The following is a 17,014-nucleotide window of genomic DNA, read 5'->3' as shown; positions in this document are numbered from 1 at the left end:
GAAGAGGTTGTGTCACCCATAACTTCCACTGGAATATCTCTCCGGGCTGAGGTGAGGAAGGAAAAAAAGGAGTGGGGGCCGGGACAGGAGGGGTATCTCAGGCAGGGCAATAGAAAGCTTCCAGAAGAGCGCCCGTGGCCAGTACCATCCTGGCTGACCTGCAGGCACCAAGTTGGCCTGCGTGCTGTCGCTGGTGTGGCTCCACGGCCCTTCCTCTAGGCTTTCAAGCCCTTGTACATATTCAGGTGTTTCACCTGGGAAGGGTGGGAACAGTTCAGCAGCATCTGGCCTGGGGCTCAGCTCACGTTTACTCACAGAGGCCTCGGCACGGTCTCCCAGCTTTGCAATGAGGATGCTCCTTGCGTGGGTGGGCGGGGCTGCTGGCTGTATGGGAGATGATTCCCCACCTCTGACCAATTTCAGAATTGTTTACCACTGGAGCAAGTGCCTTGGTAGTGTTTTCCTCTGTATAACTGTTAGGTTCAGTTTTTTTTTTTTTCTTTTTTGGTTCAAGTTAGATTTTATTCCTCATTTATGTATTTATAGATATAAGCATGGAAATAATTCATTCGTATAAATACATCAGTGTGAATTGAAGAACTTTTTTTCTGTTTTATTTTTACATTTTATTTATTAAAATTTTTTAATTTAATTTAATTATTTTTTTATACAGTAGGTTATTATTAGTTATCTATTTTTTGCATAGACATGTATACAGGTCAATCCTAATCTCCCAACTCATCCCACCACCACCACCCCATGGCTTCCCCCACTTTGTGTCCATACGTTTGTTCTCTACCTCTGTGTCTCTATTTCTGCCCTGCAAACCAGTTCATCTCTACCATTTTTCTAGGTTCCACATATAGGCATTAATATACAATATTTGTTTTTTTCTTTGTGGCTTACATCACTCTGTATGACAGTCTCTAGATCCATCAACTTCTCTACAAATGACCCAGTTTCATTCCTTTTTATGGCTGAGTAATATTCCATTTTATATATGTACCACATCTTTATCCAATCGTCTGTCTGTGGCCATTTATGTTGCTTCCATAACCTGGCTATTGTAAATAGTGCTGCAATGTACATTGTGGTGAATGTGTCTCTGTGATTTATGGTTTTCTCTGGGTATATGCCCAGAAGTGGGATTGCTGGATCCTATGGTAATTCTCTTTTTAGTTTTTTAAAGGAACCTCCATACTCTTCTCCATAGTGACTGTAACAATTTAAATTCCCACAAATAGCGGAAGAGGGTTCCTTTTGTCCACACCCTCCCCAGAATTTGTTGTTTGTAGATTATCTGATGTTGCCAATTCTAACAGGTGTGAGGTCTTACCTCATTGTAGTTTTGATTTGCATTTCTCTAATAATTAGTGATGTTGAGCAGCTTTTCATGTGCGTCTTGGCCATCTCTGTGTCTTCTTTGAAGAAACGTCTCTTTAGATCTTCTGCCCATTTTTGTATTGGGTTGTTTGTTTTATTAATATTAAGCTGCATGAGCTGTTTATATATATTGGAGATTAAACCTTTGTCCATTGATTCGTTTGTGAACGTTTTCGCCATTCTGAGGGTTGCCTTTTTCCATTCCCGTTTTTTTTAACAAAGAAAGAAAGAAAGCAAAAGAAGCAGAACACTAATGTGCGTGAAATATGCCTCTTGAAACTGTCGTTTTGAAATATGGACGTCTTTTGAATTTTTTGGTCGATATATGACCCCAGGATTTGTTTTCAGGGCAGGTGTCATTTACAGGCCTGTAATGATTTGGAATATCCACTGACCATTAGCGCTGGCATTAAACCTGCAGTTGTGTGAAACGGCCACAAGGTGGCAGCAGTTCTCCCTTACCAAATCTGGTTACTAGGGCAGCAGAGCCTCAATGGAAGTCCTGTTCTAGATTGGAATGTAGAACGGAATGTGCCAGGAGAAAGCCCCTCAAGTTTGTCTCACTACTTCTTGTTCGTGTTTTTAATTTAATTTTTTATTTTTTATTACAGCAAGTTTGAGTACAACGTTTAGCTTGTTGTAGGTGTGCAAGAGGTGGTTCTTTTACACATATACATATGTCTGTTCTTCCTGGGATCCTTTTCCCATGTACGTTATGACAGAATGTTGAGTAGTCTTCTCTTGGTACTCCGTAGGTCTTTGGTGATTATATACGTCTACTGTGTTTGTATATGTCTGTTAACGCCAATATCGTAATGAATTCAATCCTCACACCTTTCCTTTGGTGAACCATAAGTTTGTTTAATGAATCTGTGATTGCCCTTCTCCGTGGAAATATCTGCCCTGGTATCAATTTATACGTAACACCTATAAGTGATATGATATGATATGTGTCTTTCACTTTCTGACTTACTCCAAGTCACGTGATTACCTCGAGACTCATCTACGGTGCTGCAAATGGCATTGTGTCCTTTTTCTCCTTGGCGAATATTCTGTCTTAGCGAGGTCCATTTTCTGCAATGTGATTCCCTGAGGGCTGAGGATTAGCTGACCTGGGCAGCCTGACCCTGCCGGCAAGCCCTCCCCAGGGTTGCCTGGGTTGAGGTCAATATAAACAGCACTCCAGGCATCAATAGCCCCTGCAGCTGTGCCTGACTCCATATTCTCTGCCCCGTCAGCAGTCTCGGGGCTGTGCAGGTGGGAGGGTGTGAGGGTCCACGGCTTTGTGGGTGGCCCGGTGTGAGTGGGGCTCTGCTGGACTTTCGGCAGGAGTTGCCAGGCTGCCACCTGTAAAGAAGAGGATGTGTCACCCATAACTTCCACTGGAATATCTCTCCGGGCTGAGGTGAGGAAGGAAAAAAAGGAGTGGGCGCCGGGACAGGAGGGGTATCTCAGGCAGGGCAATAGAAAGCTTCCAGAAGAGCGCCCGTGGCCAGTACCATCCTGGCTGACCTGCAGGCACCAAGTTGGCCTGCGTGCTGTCGCTGGTGTGGCTCCACGGCCCTTCCTCTAGGCTTTCAAGCCCTTGTACATATTCAGGTGTTTCACCTGGGAAGGGTGGGAACAGTTCAGCAGCATCTGGCCTGGGGCTCAGCTCACGTTTACTCACAGAGGCCTCGGCACGGTCTCCCAGCTTTGCAATGAGGATGCTCCTTGCGTGGACAGGCGGGGCTGCTGGCTGTATGGGAGATGATTCCCCACATCTCACCAATTTCAGAATTGTTTACCACTGGAGCAAGTGCCTTGGTAGTGTTTTCCTCTGTATAACTGTAAGGTTCAGTTTTTTTTTTTTCTTTTTTGGTTCAAGTTAGATTTTATTCCTCATTTATGTATTTATAGATATAAGCATGGAAATAATTCATTCGTATAAATACATCAGTGTGAATGGAAGAACTTTTTTTCTGTTTTATTTTTACATTTTATTTTTTAAAATTTTGAAATTTAATTTTAGTTATTTTTTCATACAGTAGGTTATTATTAGTTATCTATTTTATGCATAGACATGTATACAGGTCAATCCTAATCTCCCAACTCATCCCACCACCACCACCCCATGGCTTCCCCCACTTTGTGTCCATACGTTTGTTCTCTACCTCTGTGTCTCTATTTCTGCCCTGCAAACCAGTTCATCTCTACCATTTTTCTAGGTTCCACATATAGGCATTAATATACAATATTTGTTTTTCTCTTTCTGGCTTACTTCACTCTGTATGACAGTCTCTAGATCCATCAACTTCTCTACAAATGACCCAGTTTCATTCCTTTTTATGGCTGAGTAATATTCCATTTTATATATGTACCACATCTTTATCCATTCGTCTGTCTGTGGGCATTTATGTTGCTTCCATAACCTGGCTATTGTAAATAGTGCTGCAATGAACATTGTGGTGAATGTGTCTCTGTGATTTATGGTTTTCTCAGGGTATATGCCCAGAAGTGGGATTGCTGGATCCTATGGTAATTCTCTTTTTAGTTTTTTAAAGGAACCTCCATACTGTTCTCCATAGTGACTGTATCAATTTACATTCCCACCAATAGCGGAAGAGGGTTCCTTTTGTCCACACCCTCGCCAGAATTTGTTGTTTGTAGATTATCTGATGATGCCGATTCCAACAGGTGTGAGGTCTTACCTCATTGTAGTTTTGATTTGCATTTCTCTAATAATTAGTGATGTTGAGCAGCTTTTCATGTGCGTCTTGGCCATCTCTGTGTCTTCTTTGAAGAAACGTCTCTTTAGATCTTCTGCCCATTTTTGTATTGGGTTGTTTGTTTTATTAAAATTAAGCTGCATGAGCTGTTTATATATATTGGGGATTAAACCTTTGTCCATTGATTCGTTTGTGAACGTTTTCGCCCATTCTGAGGGTTGCCTTTTTCCATTCCCGTTTTTTTTAACAAAGAAAGAAAGAAAGCAAAAGAAGCAGAACACTAATGTGCGTGAAATATGCCTCTTGAAACTGTCGTTTTGAAATATGGACGTCTTTTGAATTTTTTGGTCGATATATGACCCCAGGATTTGTTTTCAGGGCAGGTGTCATTTACAGGCCTGTAATGATTTGGAATATCCACTGATCATTAGCGCTGGCATTAAACCTGCAGTTGTGTGAAACGGCCACAAGGTGGTAGCAGTTCTCCCTTACCAAATCTGGTTACTAGGGCAGCAGAGCCTCAATGGAAGTCGTGTTCTAGATTGGAATGTAGAACGGAATGTGCCAGGAGAAAGCCCCTCATGTTTGTCTCACTACTTCTTGTTCGTGTTTTTAATTTAATTTTTTATTTTTTATTACAGCAAGTTTGAGTACAACGTTTAGCTTGTTGTAGGTGTGCAAGAGGTGGTTCTTTTACACATATACATATGTCTGTTCTTCCTGGGATCCTTTTCCCATGTACGTTATGACAGAATGTTGAGTAGTCTTCTCTTGGTACTCCGTAGGTCTTTGGTGATTATATACGTCTACTGTGTTTGTATATGTCTGTTAACGCCAATATCGTAATGAATTCAATCCTCACACCTTTCCTTTGGTGAACCATAAGTTTGTTTAATGAATCTGTGATTGCCCTTCTCCGTGGAAATATCTGCCCTGGTATCAATTTATAGGTAACACCTATAAGTGATATGATATGATATGTGTCTTTCACTTTCTGACTTACTCCAAGTCACGTGATTACCTCGAGACTCATCTACGGTGCTGCAAATGGCATTGTGTCCTTTTTCTCCTTGGCGAATATTCTGTCTTAGCGAGGTCCATTTTCTGCAATGTGATTCCCTGAGGGCTGAGGATTAGCTGACCTGGGCAGCCTGACCCTGCCGGCAAGCCCTCCCCAGGGTTGCCTGGGTTGAGGTCAATATAAACAGCACTCCAGGCAGCAATAGCCCCTGCAGCTGTGCCTGACTCCATATTCTCTGCCCCGTCAGCAGTCTCGGGGCTGTGCTGGTGGGAGGGTGTGAGGGTCCACGGCTTTGTGGGTGGCCCGGTGTGAGTGGGGCTCTGCTGGACTTTCGGCAGGAGTTGCCAGGCTGCCACCTGTAAAGAAGAGGATGTGTCACCCATAACTTCCACTGGAATATCTCTCCGGGCTGAGGTGAGGAAGGAAAAAAAGGAGTGGGGGCCGGGACAGGAGGGGTATCTCAGGCAGGGCAATAGAAAGCTTCCAGAAGAGCGCCCGTGGCCAGTACCATCCTGGCTGACCTGCAGGCACCAAGTTGGCCTGCGTGCTGTCGCTGGTGTGGCTCCACGGCCCTTCCTCTAGGCTTTCAAGCCCTTGTACATATTCAGGTGTTTCACCTGGGAAGGGTGGGAACAGTTCAGCAGCATCTGGCCTGGGGCTCAGCTCACGTTTACTCACAGAGGCCTCGGCACGGTCTCCCAGCTTTGCAATGAGGATGCTCCTTGCGTGGGCGGGCGGGGCTGCTGGCTGTATGGGAGATGATTCCCCACCTCTGACCAATTTCAGAATTGTTTACCAGTGGAGCAAGTGCCTTGGTAGTGTTTTCCTCTGTATAACTGTTAGGTTCAGTATTTTTTTTTTCTTTTTTGGTTCAAGTTAGATTTTATTCCTCATTTATGTATTTATAGATATAAGCATGGAAATAATTCATTCGTATAAATACATCAGTGTGAATGGAAGAACTTTTTTTCTGTTTTATTTTTACATTTTATTTTTTAAAATTTTGAAATTTAATTTTAGTTATTTTTTCATACAGTAGGTTATTATTAGTTATCTATTTTATGCATAGACATGTATACAGGTCAATCCTAATCTCCCAACTCATCCCACCACCACCACCCCATGGCTTCCCCCACTTTGTGTCCATACGTTTGTTCTCTACCTCTGTGTCTCTATTTCTGCCCTGCAAACCAGTTCATCTCTACCATTTTTCTAGGTTCCACATATAGGCATTAATATACAATATTTGTTTTTCTCTTTCTGGCTTACTTCACTCTGTATGACAGTCTCTAGATCCATCAACTTCTCTACAAATGACCCAGTTTCATTCCTTTTTATGGCTGAGTAATATTCCATTTTGTATATGTACAACATCTTTATCCATTCGTCTGTCTGTGGGCATTTAGGTTGCTTCCATTACCTGGCTATTGTAAATAGTGCTGCAATGAACATTGTGGTGAATGTGTCTTTGTGATTTATGGTTTTCTCTGGGTATATGCCCAGAAGTGGGATTGCTGGATCCTATGGTAATTCTCTTTTTAGTTTTTTAAAGGAACCTCCATACTGTTCTCCATAGTGACTGTATCAATTTACATTCCCACCAATAGCGGAAGAGGGTTCCTTTTGTCCACACCCTCCCCAGAATTTGTTGATTGTAGATTAGCTGATGATGCCGATTCTAACAGGTGTGAGGTCTTACCTCATTGTAGTTTTGATTTGCATTTCTCTAATAATTAGTGATGTTGAGCAGCTTTTCATGTGCGTCTTGGCCATCTCTGTGTCTTCTTTGAAGAAACGTCTCTTTAGATCTTCTGCCCATTTTTGTATTGGGTTGTTTGTTTTATTAATATTAAGCTGCATGAGCTGTTTATATATATTGGAGATTAAACCTTTGTCCATTGATTCGTTTGTGAACGTTTTCGCCCATTTTGAGGGTTGCCTTTTTCCATTCCCGTTTTTTTTAACAAAGAAAGAAAGAAAGCAAAAGAAGCAGAACACTAATGTGCGTGAAATATGCCTCTTGAAACTGTCGTTTTGAAATATGGACGTCTTTTGAATTTTTTGGTCGATATATGACCCCAGGATTTGTTTTCAGGGCAGGTGTCATTTACAGGCCTGTAATGATTTGGAATATCCACTGACCATTAGCGCTGGCATTAAACCTGCAGTTGTGTGAAACGGCCACAAGGTGGCAGCAGTTCTCCCTTACCAAATCTGGTTACTAGGGCAGCAGAGCCTCAATGGAAGTCGTGTTCTAGATTGGAATGTAGAACGGAATGTGCCAGGAGAAAGCCCCTCAAGTTTGTCTCACTACTTCTTGTTCGTGTTTTTAATTTAATTTTTTATTTTTTATTACAGCAAGTTTGAGTACAACGTTTAGCTTGTTGTAGGTGTGCAAGAGGTGGTTCTTTTACACATATACATATGTCTGTTCTTCCTGGGATCCTTTTCCCATGTACGTTATGACAGAATGTTGAGTAGTCTTCTCTTGGTACTCCGTAGGTCTTTGGTGATTATATACGTCTACTGTGTTTGTATATGTCTGTTAACCCCAATATCGTAATGAATTCAATCCTCACACCTTTCCTTTGGTGAACCATAAGTTTGTTTAATGAATCTGTGATTGCCCTTCTCCGTGGAAATATCTGCCCTGGTATCAATTTATAGGTAACACCTATAAGTGATATGATATGATATGTGTCTTTCACTTTCTGACTTACTCCAAGTCACGTGATTACCTCGAGACTCATCTACGGTGCTGCAAATGGCATTGTGTCCTTTTTTTCCTTGGCGAATATTCTGTCTTAGCGAGGTCCATATTCTGCAATGTGATTCCCTGAGGGCTGAGGATTAGCAGACCTGGGCAGCCTGACCCTGCCGGCAAGCCCTCCCCAGGGTTGCCTGGGTTGAGGTCAATATAAACAGCACTCCAGGCAGCAATAGCCCCTGCAGCTGTGCCTTACTCCATATTCTCTGCCCCGTCAGCAGTCTCGGGGCTGTGCTGGTGGGAGGGTGTGAGGGTCCACGGCTTTGTGGGTGGCCCGGTGTGAGTGGGGCTCTGCTGGACTTTCGGCAGGAGTTGCCAGGCTGCCACCTGTAAAGAAGAGGTTGTGTCACCCATAACTTCCACTGGAATATCTCTCCGGGCTGAGGTGAGGAAGGAAAAGAAGGAGTGGGGTCCGGGACAGGAGGGGTATCTCAGGCAGGGCAATAGAAAGCTTCCAGAAGAGCGCCCGTGGCCAGTACCATCCTGGCTGACCTGCAGGCACCAAGTTGGCCTGCGTGCTGTCGCTGGTGTGGCTCCACGGCCCTTCCTCTAGGCTTTCAAGCCCTTGTACATATTCAGGTGTTTCACCTGGGAAGGGTGGGAACAGTTCAGCAGCATCTGGCCTGGGGCTCAGCTCACGTTTACTCACAGAGGCCTCGGCACGGTCTCCCAGCTTTGCAATGAGGATGCTCCTTGCGTGGGTGGGCGGGGCTGCTGGCTGTATGGGAGATGATTCCCCACCTCTGACCAATTTCAGAATTGTTTACCACTGGAGCAAGTGCCTTGGTAGTGTTTTCCTCTGTATAACTGTTAGGTTCAGTTTTTTTTTTTTTCTTTTTTGGTTCAAGTTAGATTTTATTCCTCATTTATGTATTTATAGATATAAGCATGGAAATAATTCATTCGTATAAATACATCAGTGTGAATGGAAGAACTTTTTTTCTGTTTTATTTTTACATTTTATTTTTTAAAATTTTGAAATTTAATTTTAGTTATTTTTTCATACAGTAGGTTATTATTAGTTATCTATTTTATGCATAGACATGTATACAGGTCAATCCTAATCTCCCAACTCATCCCACCACCACCACCCCATGGCTTCCCCCACTTTGTGTCCATACGTTTGTTCTCTACCTCTGTGTCTCTATTTCTGCCCTGCAAACCAGTTCATCTCTACCATTTTTCTAGGTTCCACATATAGGCATTAATATACAATATTTGTTTTTCTCTTTCTGGCTTACTTCACTCTGTATGACAGTCTCTAGATCCATCAACTTCTCTACAAATGACCCAGTTTCATTCCTTTTTATGGCTGAGTAATATTCCATTTTGTATATGTACCACATCTTTATCCATTCGTCTGTCTGTGGGCATTTAGGTTGCTTCCATTACCTGGCTATTGTAAATAGTGCTGCAATGAACATTGTGGTGAATGTGTCTTTGTGATTTATGGTTTTCTCTGGGTATATGCCCAGAAGTGGGATTGCTGGATCCTATGGTAATTCTCTTTTTAGTTTTTTAAAGGAACCTCCATACTGTTCTCCATAGTGACTGTATCAATTTACATTCCCACCAATAGCGGAAGAGGGTTCCTTTTGTCCACACCCTCCCCAGAATTTGTTGATTGTAGATTATCTGATGATGCCGATTCTAACAGGTGTGAGGTCTTACCTCATTGTCGTTTTGATTTGCATTTCTCTAATAATTAGTGATGTTGAGCAGCTTTTCATGTGCGTCTTGGCCATCTCTGTGTCTTCTTTGAAGAAACGTCTCTTTAGATCTTCTGCCCATTTTTGTATTGGGTTGTTTGTTTTATTAATATTAAGCTGCATGAGCTGTTTATATATATTGCAGATTAAACCTTTGTCCATTGATTCGTTTGTGAATGTTTTCGCCCATTCTGAGGGTTGCCTTTCTCCATTCCCGTTTTTTTTAACAAAGAAAGAAAGAAAGCAAAAGAAGCAGAACACTAATGTGCGTGAAATATGCCTCTTGAAACTGTCGTTTTGAAATATGGACGTCTTTTGAATTTTTTGGTCGATATATGACCCCAGGATTTGTTTTCAGGGCAGGTGTCATTTACAGGCCTGTAATGATTTGGAATATCCACTGACCATTAGCGCTGGCATTAAACCTGCAGTTGTGTGAAATGGCCACAAGGTGGCAGCAGTTCTCCCTTACCAAATCTGGTTACTAGGGCAGCAGAGCCTCAATGGAAGTCGTGTTCTAGATTGGAATGTAGAACGGAATGTGCCAGGAGAAAGCCCCTCAAGTTTGTCTCACTACTTCTTGTTCGTGTTTTTAATTTAATTTTTTATTTTTTATTACAGCAAGTTTGAGTACAACGTTTAGCTTGTTGTAGGTGTGCAAGAGGTGGTTCTTTTACACATATACATATGTCTGTTCTTCCTGGGATCCTTTTCCCATGTACGTTATGACAGAATGTTGAGTAGTCTTCTCTTGGTACTCCGTAGGTCTTTGGTGATTATATACGTCTACTGTGTTTGTATCTGTCTGTTAACCCCAATATCGTAATGAATTCAATCCTCACACCTTTCCTTTGGTGAACCATAAGTTTGTTTAATGAATCTGTGATTGCCCTTCTCCGTGGAAATATCTGCCCTGGTATCAATTTATAGGTAACACCTATAAGTGATAGGATATGATATGTGTCTTTCACTTTCTGACTTACTCCAAGTCACGTGATTACCTCGAGACTCATCTACGGTGCTGCAAATGGCATTGTGTCCTTTTTCTCCTTGGCGAATATTCTGTCTTAGCGAGGTCCATTTTCTGCAATGTGATTCCCTGAGGGCTGAGGAATAGCTGACCTGGGCAGCCTGACCCTGCCGGCAAGCCCTCCCCAGGTGTGCCTGGGTTGAGGTCAATATAAACAGCACTCCAGGCAGCAATAGCCCCTGCAGCTGTGCCTTACTCCATATTCTCTGCCCCGTCAGCAGTCTCGGGGCTGTGCTGGTGGGAGGGTGTGAGGGTCCACGGCTTTGTGGGTGGCCCGGTGTGAGTGGGGCTCTGCAGGACTTTCGGCAGGAGTTGCCAGGCTGCCACCTGTAAAGAAGAGGATGTGTCACCCATAACTTCCACTGGAATATCTCTCCGGCTGAGGTGAGGAAGGGAAAAAAGGAGTGGGGGCCGGGACAGGAGGGGTATCTCAGGCAGGGCAATAGAAAGCTTCCAGAAGAGCGCCCGTGGCCAGTACCATCCTGGCTGACCTGCAGGCACCAAGTTGGCCTGCGTGCTGTCGCTGGTGTGGCTCCACGGCCCTTCCTCTAGGCTTTCAAGCCCTTGTACATATTCAGGTGTTTCACCTGGGAAGGGTGGGAACAGTTCAGCAGCATCTGGCCTGGGGCTCAGCTCACGTTTACTCACAGAGGCCTCGGAACGGTCTCCCAGCTTTGCAGTGAGGATGCTCCTTGCGTGGGCGGGCGGGGCTGCTGGCTGTATGGGAGATGATTCCCCACCTCTGACCAATTTCAGAATTGTTTACCACTGGAGCAAGTGCCTTGGTAGTGTTTTCCTCTGTATAACTGTTAGGTTCAGTTTTTTTTTTTTTCTTTTTTGGTTCAAGTTAGATTTTATTCCTCATTTATGTATTTATAGATATAAGCATGGAAATAATTCATTCGTATAAATATATCAGTGTGAATGGAAGAACTTTTTTTCTGTTTTATTTTTACATTTTATTTTTTAAAATTTTGAAATTTAATTTTAGTTATTTTTTATACAGTAGGTTATTATTAGTTATCTATTTTATGCATAGACATGTATACATGTCAATACTAATCTCCCAACTCATCCCACCACCACCACCCCATGGCTTCCCCCACTTTGTTTCCATACGTTTGTTCTCTACCTCTGTGTCTCTATTTCTGCCCTGCAAACCAGTTCATCTCTACCATTTTTCTAGGTTCCACATATAGGCATTAATATACAATATTTGTTTTTCTCTTTCTGGCTTACTTGACTCTGTATGACAGTCTCTAGATCCATCAACTTCTCTACAAATGACCCAGTTTCATTCCTTTTTATGGCTGAGTAATATTCCATTTTATATATGTACCACATCTTTATCCATTCGTCTGTCTGTGGGCATTTATGTTGCTTCCATAACCTGGCTATTGTAAATAGTGCTGCAATGAACATTGTGGTGAATGTGTCTCTGTGATTTATGGTTTTCTCTGGGTATATGCCCAGAAGTGGGATTGCTGGATCCTATGGTAATTCTCTTTTTAGTTTTTTAAAGGAACCTCCATACTGTTCTCCATAGTGACTGTATCAATTTACATTCCCACCAATAGCGGAAGAGGGTTCCTTTTGTCCACACCCTCCCCAGAGTTTGTTGTTTGTAGATTATCTGATGATGCCGATTCTAACAGGTGTGAGGTCTTACCTCATTTTAGTTTTGATTTGCATTTCTCTAACAATTAGTGATGTTGAGCAGCTTTTCATGTGCGTCTTGGCCATCTCTGTGTCTTCTTTGAAGAAACGTCTCTTTAGATCTTCTACCCATTTTTGTATTGGGTTGTTTGTTTTATTAATATTAAGCTGCATGAGCTGTTTATATATATTGGAGATTAAACCTTTGTCCATTGATTCGTTTGTGAACGTTTTTGCCCATTCTGAGGGTTGCCTTTTTCCATTCCCGTTCTTTTAAGAAAGAAAGAAAGAAAGCAAAAGAAGCAGAACACTAATGTGCGTGAAATATGCCTCTTGAAACTGTCGTTTTGAAATATGGACGTCTTTTGAATTTTTTGGTCGATATATGACCCCAGGATTTGTTTTCAGGGCAGGTGTCATTTACAGGCCTGTAATGATTTGGAATATCCACTGACCATTAGCGCTGGCATTAAACCTGCAGTTGTGTGAAACGGCCACAAGGTGGCAGCAGTTCTCCCTTACCAAATCTGGTTACTAGGGCAGCAGAGCCTCAATGGAAGTCGTGTTCTAGATTTGAATGTAGAACGGAATGTGCCAGGAGAAAGCCCCTCAAGTTTGTCTCACTACTTCTTGTTCGTGTTTTTAATTTATATTTTTATTTTTTATTACAGCAAGTTTGAGTACAACGTTTAGCATGTTGTAGGTGTGCAAGAGGTGGTTCTTTTACACATATACATATGTCTGTTCTTCCTGGGATCCTTTTCCCATGTACGTTATGACAGAATGTTGAGTAGTCTTCTCTTGGTACTCCGTAGGTCTTTGGTGATTATATACATCTACTGTGTTTGTATCTGTCTGTTAACCCCAATATCGTAATGAATTCAATCCTCACACCTTTCCTTTGGTGAACCATAAGTTTGTTTAATGAATCTGTGATTGCCCTTCTCCGTGGAAATATCTGCCCTGGTATCAATTTATAGGTAACACCTATAAGTGATAGGATATGATATGTGTCTTTCACTTTCTGACTTACTCCAAGTCACGTGATTACCTCGAGACTCATCTACGGTGCTGCAAATGGCATTGTGTCCTTTTTCTCCTTGGCGAATATTCTGTCTTAGCGAGGTCCATTTTCTGCAATGTGATTCCCTGAGGGCTGAGGATTAGCTGACCTGGGCAGCCTGACCCTGCCGGCAAGCCCTCCCCAGGTGTGCCTGGGTTGAGGTCAATATAAACAGCACTCCAGGCAACAATAGCCCCTGCAGCTGTGAGTTACTCCATATTCTCTGCCCCGTCAGCAGTCTCGGGGCTGTGCTAGTGGGAGGGTGTGAGGGTCCATGGCTTTGTGGGTGGCCCGGTGTGAGTGGGGCTCTGCTGGACTTTCGGCAGGAGTTGCCAGGCTGCCACCTGTAAAGAAGAGGATGTGTCACCCATAACTTCCACTGGAATATCTCTCCGGGCTGAGGTGAGGAAGGAAAAAAAGAAGTGGGGGCCGGGACAGGAGGGGTATCTCAGGCAGGGCAATAGAAAGCTTCCAGAAGAGCGCCCGTGGCCAGTACCATCCTGGCTGACCTGCAGGCACCAAGTTGGCCTGCGTGCTGTCGCTGGTGTGGCTCCACGGCCCTTCCTCTAGGCTTTCAAGCCCTTGTACATATTCAGGTGTTTCACCTGGGAAGGGTGGGAACAGTTCAGCAGCATCTGGCCTGGGGCTCAGCTCACGTTTACTCACAGAGGCCTCGGCACCGTCTCCCAGCTTTGCAATGAGGATGCTCCTGGCGTGGGCGGGCGGGGCTGCTGGCTGTATGGGAGATGATTCCCCACCTCTGACCAATTTCAGAATTGTTTACCACTGGAGCAAGTGCCTTGGTAGTGTTTTCCTCTGTATAATTCTTAGGTTCAGTTTTTTTTTTCTTTTTTGGTTCAAGTTAGATTTTATTCCTCATTTATGTATTTATAGATATAAGCATGGAAATAATTCATTCGTATAAATACATCAGTGTGAATGGAAGAACTTTTTTTCTGTTTTATTTTTACATTTTATTTTTTAAAACTTTGAAATTTAATTTTAATTATTTTTTTATACAGTAGGTTATTATTAGTTATCTATTTTATGCATAGACATGTATACAGGTCAATCCTAATCTCCCAACTCATCCCACCACCACCACCCCATGGCTTCCCCCACTTTGTGTCCATACGTTTGTTCTCTACCTCTGTGTCTCTATTTCTGCCCTGCAAACCAGTTCATCTCTACCATTTTTCTAGGTTCCACATATAGGCATTAATATACAATATTTGTTTTTCTCTTTCTGGCTTACTTGACTCTGTATGACAGTCTCTAGATCCATCAACTTCTCTACAAATGACCCAGTTTCATTCCTTTTTATGGCTGAGTAATATTCCATTTTATATATGTACCACATCTTTATCCATTCGTCTGTCTGTAGGCATTTATGTTGCTTCCATAACCTGGCTATTGTAAATAATGATGCAATGAACATTGTGGTGAATGTGTCTGTGTGATTTATGGTTTTCTCTGGGTATATGCCCAGAAGTGGGATTGCTGGATCCTATGGTAATTCTCTTTTTAGTTTTTTAAAGGAACCTCCATACTGTTCTCCATAGTGACTGTATCAATTTACATTCCCACAAATAGCGGAAGAGGGTTCCTTTTGTCCACACCCTCCCCAGAGTTTGTTGTTTGTAGATTATCTGATGATGCCGATTCTAACAGGTGTGAGGTCTTACCTCATTGTAGTTTTGATTTGCATTTCTCTAATAATTAGTTTTGTTGAGCAGCTTTTCATGTGCGTCTTGGCCATCTCTGTGTCTTCTTTGAAGAAACGTCTCTTTAGATCTTCTGCCCATTTTTGTATTGGGTTGTTTGTTTTATTAATATTAAGCTGCATGAGCTGTTTATATATATTGGAGATTAAACCTTTGTCCATTGATTCGTTTGTGAACGTTTTTGCCCATTCTGAGGGTTGCCTTTTTCCATTCCCGTTCTTTTAAGAAAGAAAGAAAGAAAGCAAAAGAAGCAGAACACTAATGTGCGTGAAATATGCCTCTTGAAACTGTCGTTTTGAAATATGGACGTCTTTTGAATTTTTTGGTCGATATATGACCCCAGGATTTGTTTTCAGGGCAGGTGTCATTTACAGGCCTGTAATGATTTGGAATATCCACTGACCATTAGCGCTGGCATTAAACCTGCAGTTGTGTGAAACGGTCACAAGGTGGCAGCAGTTCTCCCTTACCAAATCTGGTTACTAGGGCAGCAGAGCCTCAATGGAAGTCGTGTTCTAGATTGGAATGTAGAACGGAATGTGCCAGGAGAAAGCCCCTCAAGTTTGTCTCACTACTTCTTGTTCGTGTTTTTAATTTATATTTTTATTTTTTATTACAGCAAGTTTGAGTACAACGTTTAGCATGTTGTAGGTGTGCAAGAGGTGGTTCTTTTACACATATACATATGTCTGTTCTTCCTGGGATCCTTTTCCCATGTACGTTATGACAGAATGTTGAGTAGTCTTCTCTTGGTACTCCGTAGGTCTTTGGTGATTATATACGTCTACTGTGTTTGTATCTGTCTGTTAACCCCAATATCGTAATGAATTCAATCCTCACACCTTTCCTTTGGTGAACCATAAGTTTGTTTAATGAATCTGTGATTGCCCTTCTCCGTGGAAATATCTGCCCTGGTATCAATTTATAGGTAACACCTATAAGTGATATGATATGATATGTGTCTTTCACTTTCTGACTTACTCCAAGTCACGTGATTACCTCGAGACTCATCTACGGTGCTGCAAATGGCATTGTGTCCTTTTTCTCCTTGGCGAATATTCTGTCTTAGCGAGGTCCATTTTCTGCAATGTGATTCCCTGAGGGCTGAGGATTAGCTGACCTGGGCAGCCTGACCCTGCCGGCAAGCCCTCCCCAGGTGTGCCTGGGTTGAGGTCAATATAAACAGCACTCCAGGCAGCAATAGCCCCTGCAGCTGTGAGTTACTCCATATTCTCTGCCCCGTCAGCAGTCTCGGGGCTCTGCTGGTGGGAGGGTGTGAGGGTCCATGGCTTTGTGGGTGGCCCGGTGTGAGTGGGGCTCTGCTGGACTTTCGGCAGGAGTTGCCAGGCTGCCACCTGTAAAGAAGAGGATGTGTCACCCATAACTTCCACTGGAATATCTCTCCGGGCTGAGGTGAGGAAGGAAAAAAAGGAGTGGGGGCCGGGACAGGAGGGGTATCTCAGGCAGGGCAATAGAAAGCTTCCAGAAGAGCGCCCGTGGCCAGTACCATCCTGGCTGACCTGCAGGCACCAAGTTGGCCTGCGTGCTGTCGCTGGTGTGGCTCCACGGCCCTTCCTCTAGGCTTTCAAGCCCTTGTATATATTCAGGTGTTTCACCTGGGAAGGGAGGGAACAGTTCAGCAGCATCTGGCCTGGGGCTCAGCTCACGTTTACTCACAGAGGCCTCGGCACGGTCTCCCAGCTTTGCAATGAGGATGCTCCTTGCGTGGGCGGGCGGGGCTGCTGGCTATATGGGAGATGATTCCCCACCTCTGACCAATTTCAGAATTGTTTACCACTGGAGCAAGTGCCTTCGTAGTGTTTTCCTCTGTATAATTCTTAGGTTCAGTTTTTTTTTCTTTTTTGGTTCAAGTTAGATTTTATTCCTCATTTATGTATTTATAGATATAAGCATGGAAATAATTCATTCGTATAAATACATCAGTGTGAATGG

Source organism: Mesoplodon bidens (assembly GCF_964165515.1).
Source record: "Mesoplodon bidens genome assembly, contig: HAP1_SCAFFOLD_58, whole genome shotgun sequence".
Lineage (NCBI taxonomy): Eukaryota > Metazoa > Chordata > Mammalia > Artiodactyla > Ziphiidae > Mesoplodon > Mesoplodon bidens.
The sequence above is the reverse complement of the archived record's forward strand: the minus strand, read 5'-3'. Positions refer to the sequence as shown.